We start from the raw sequence: 4585 nt of genomic DNA on the forward strand, positions 1-4585 counted from the left end.
AGGAGGAATCCCCGACCAAGCTTATCGATGTACCCTCCAACTGCGCATTGGGGTGTTTTGCATGTTTGTGGATCTTGAATAATTACGATGAAAAGTAGAGTAAAATTATAGTATGAAATGACCGTTTCAATCATATTACAAGTATACATAACAGGGCGAAGGGGAATATGCTTCTGAACATTTCATCAGGTGTACTGTGGTATCATTCTGAAAAAACACAAGCTCAAGCAACTTACACGGGGCACTGCATCAGCAGCACAACCGCTCTCCCAGGAATGATACAGCCATGAAATGCATACGAAATGAATGAGCTCAACACCGTCGTCCTGGCATTTCGTAGGCAGGATCAGGGCAGGTCAGGTATGGGAGCATGCGCTGGAGCGGGGCATCACTGCGTCTTGGCCATCCCCTAGGCAGATGCCTGGCCCATCCCCATCTCCTTGAGATGCCGGTCAACCTGCTGCAACTACGAGGCACGTGGTCGGCCCGTTGGCCTCCTCCACCCACGAGGCTCCCTCGCTGAGAGAATCTGGTGAGCAGGATGAGCATCAGGAAAACGAGCCGCGCGTCCATAGAGCCACAGCTGGATCTTAGTTTTGACCCAGGAAACCCATAATCCCAGCGGTTCCGACTCCTCATTCAGCCCCCCCCCCCCCCCCCCCGAGGACGCCAAAAGGTTCTCAAGAGTCTCCGCAAAGATGACTGCATCATGTGATAAATCAAGGTCAAAGATCTTGACATTCCCAAATGATGCACCGCAGCTTGATCTCTCAGACATCCTCTCCAGAATCCAGTCCATACAAGCCCTAAAAAGTGTGGGGGTCAGTACACACCCCTGACGAACTCCAGGAACAACTGGAAATAAGTCAGAGATGGTACCACCACATCTCACAGCACTCTCAGTACCAGAGTAGAGTTCATACATTAGATCGATCAGTTTTGGTGGCACCCCACGAAGACCAAGAATCCTGCAGAGGGCATCCCGATTCACTGAATGTAACTCTTTGCCGAGATCAACGTTGGCTGCAAGCAGCCTCTGGCGAAACTCTCATCTGTGTTCGGCGAGGACCCAGAGAGCAAGGATACGGTCAATCGTTGACCTCTTTGGTGTAAAGCCTGACTGCTCTGGACGCTGGTGCTCTCGCAGATGGTGGCGAACCCTATCAAAAATTATCCGAGCAAAGACCTTGCCCTTCACTGAGAGCAATGTCACCCCTCGGTAGTAGTTGTACCCTTCAATTTCCAGAGAGGGACAACAAGACCCCTCTTCCAGTAAGTTGGGATGAACTGCATGCAATGACACGAGTACAGAATTTCCACCAGCCTTGAGAAGTTCAGCATGGATGCCACAGATCCCTGGAGCTTTCCCCCATTTGAACCGGTTCACTGCAGTCTGTGTTTCCACAAACTAAGGTGGATCACAGTTGATTGGAGGGTCAGCAACAGGGATTGTAACACCCCTGACATCCAACTCAACAGCTGGTGGATCAGCATGGTACAACCACTCAAAGTAACCAGCCCAAAGGGTTTTCACTTCGTACTCCTCTGTGAAGAGCCTATCACCCTCTGCTCTAACTGCAACCAAGGAACAGGCTTGGAGGAACGTAATGTGCGAATTCCCCTGTAAGCAGGACGAGAATTACTTGACCGCAGGTGATGCTCTACCCCCTCACACATTCCTCGCACATAGGCCTCCTTGTCCACCCTAAGTGCATGTACAGTTTTACGCCTCAGCTCCCTGAACAGCTCAGCTCTGCCATTCAGCCTGGTCCTGCGACTCTGGTCATTGTTATCCAGTGTCCAATGAGAGACAAAATTCTTCTTTGCCCTTCAGTGAGTTCCACAACCAATACATCCACCGGCAACATCAAGGACGGTGCTCTTGAAGGCATTCCACAACTCTTCAAGATTCCCCAAAACACCCAGACCCCCCAAAGCTCCACTCAGCCATTTCGCAAACTCCTCAGCGACCCTATCATCCTTGAGCTTGCCAACCTCAAGCTTAGGCTGGGATGGAACCATTCTCCCGGATTTAAGCTGCAACTTCAGAGTTGCTGCAACAAGCCAGTGGTCAGTATTGAGGAAGAGCACTTCGATAGATCCTGCAGTTCTGGATCGTCCGACAGTGACCAATGAGCACAGGGTCAATCTCCTTTGCCACACCAACAGCGTTGGAATACTAAGTCCAGCGATGAGCTTGTGGGCGCTGAAACCATGAAGCAGCCACCCGAACTCCATGACTTCTAACAAAGTCAAGGAACTTGGTGCTCTTCCTGCTCTAACCGACAGGGGTGGGGGCTTTCAATAGTAGCACAGATGACATACAAAAAAAATGATACATACCAGCAGCCAGGTGCTGCACACAAAATGATGATGAAGAGAGCAAAGAATGTCTCCTTTGCAATATATCACATCTATCGTCACCTTTCCTTTCTGGCATCATCCAGTGTTTGAACCCATAACGCATAAAATTAATGATATTCTGTATGATATTCTGATCCAGATTTTGCCAGCTTTTGCATGTTACTTGACAGAAGTCAGCTTTTCAGGAGCTCATGAGCTACATGTTCAGAGACAGGTCCAATAACACTCATATCATTACTGTGGTGCCCAGGGAAGGTGCTGCAGCCCATTCAGTCTCTTTCAGGCACAGGTGGTCTGAACATATGGTCGATACTCCAAAATGCCTTCCTGCTGTGGTGGCGTGGTTTCTTGTATATCAACAGAGTATGGAACACCTTTATAGTTGGGTCAAGATTTAAATCAACGCTAGACTGCTCAACAGTGTGTAAAACAGGGGTGTCTTCAATTTCCAAGTTTATTGTAGAGCACTCAGCAAGTGGCTTAAGCAATCAATCCATTCAAAACCCTTAATAAGGAACAGCTGGCTTGACAAGTTCTGTTTTGTAACTGAACACCCCCCAACTTTCTCAGTCTTCAAGATGGCTGTTCACCTCCTCAGGTCACCTTCCATCCATACTCATCTTTCCTACCCTCATTCAGCCTCGCCAACCTTTGCAGGTTGTTTTCTACCCCCCTCCCTCCACCTATTTGTTCCATGATTTCATCCCCTGCTTTCAATCCTCTTCTTGTTATGGTTGAGCTTGTGTCTAGTCTTTTCACCCCCGTGAGTCTTCCTCTGCCTCCCCTTTCTCTTCAACCTTCCTTATGTTACATTAGAATCATGAACTGATCAGTTTGAAAGACATACATTGTCAAACAAGAAAAAGAGCAATCAGAGATTGCAGACCCTCACGAGGACTTGTTTTGTGTGGAATATTTTACGCATGGTGTTTGTGTACTGGTGCGTTACATAATTAATGAGACATAACTAGAACTGCCACTTTATAATTTTGACAGTGATGACCGGGTATCAAGACGTCTCGGTTTGATGTAACCCCGCTTTGATTGGACACCTAATCATGACTCGTGACGTTTTTTTTATTATTATTCAATTGAATTTAGAATGGAATTAAAATTAATTCAATTCAAATCAAAGGGAAGACCAAATAGGCACAGTCCTGCATTGGAGTCATGAGAAAGAACCCGAACAAGCAAAAAGCAAAGATGAAATCATCAGGAAGAACCTGGAGAGGATTCACCTTTGAGCTACTACTACTCCTCTACCCTCAAACCCATCCAGGCACAGCCAAATGAGCTTCATAATTTTTTTTTAAAAGAACCAACATCAAAATAAAGCAATGTCACCCGCAGGGTGACCCGTATCTTGCCAAAAGGTGACCACGTGTGACTTCTTTAAGGTCACACTGAGGTGAACAGAGCTGCTATCCACCAGGAGCAACTCCTTGAGGAATATCTGCCTACGAGAGATTCCGATGAGAATCGTTCTACAGAGTAACCATGAAAAATATGCTTTTGCCTCACAACGTCACCAAATGATGTCATAATGTCTCAAGCTTGACATATCTAGAAAGCACTCATCGAGGTGTTCAATTTGAGGTACTACACGATATGGTTCCTAAAACTTGAAAATTTGACCTTGGGGTCAAATATGTTTGACCTGAGGCGCTAACCATGAAGGTCAAGGCCAATCGCCACCAAAAATTAATCAGCTGAGCGCCAGACCATGAACTATATTCCCATGAAGTTTGAAGACGATCCGATCAAAATTACTCAAAAAATAAGGGTTTCGTCGACTCCCCAGATTTGCGACAAAGTGACCTTGACCTTTGACCTTGACCTTCAAAATTTTATGCGCTGAAAGGGACCTCTATAGGCCTCTGATATGCGAAGTTACAAAAATTTCCGATGATAACTGTGCTCTGCAGAATTTTTTATCCGTGATTACAGACAAACAAAATAAACAAAAAAAAACATACAAGCTGACTAATATATCTTGCAAAAACTTCGTTTTGGCAAGATAAAAATCAAATAATTCTGGCTGCCAGACCATGTGTCTGATCAAGTTGAAGTTTCACATGTGTATTCCCCATCACTACTAGGACATAATTGTGAAGTTTCACTTCGATCGATTATGCGGTTCAAGAGAAAACATTATTTAATATTTTTCTTCAATCCAATATGGCTGCCAAACCATATGACTCATCAATTATTATTTAACAAA

Source organism: Eptatretus burgeri, chromosome 1 (assembly GCF_056783735.1).
Source record: "Eptatretus burgeri isolate ZD-2024b chromosome 1, Ebu_testis_v1, whole genome shotgun sequence".
Lineage (NCBI taxonomy): Eukaryota > Metazoa > Chordata > Myxini > Myxiniformes > Myxinidae > Eptatretus > Eptatretus burgeri.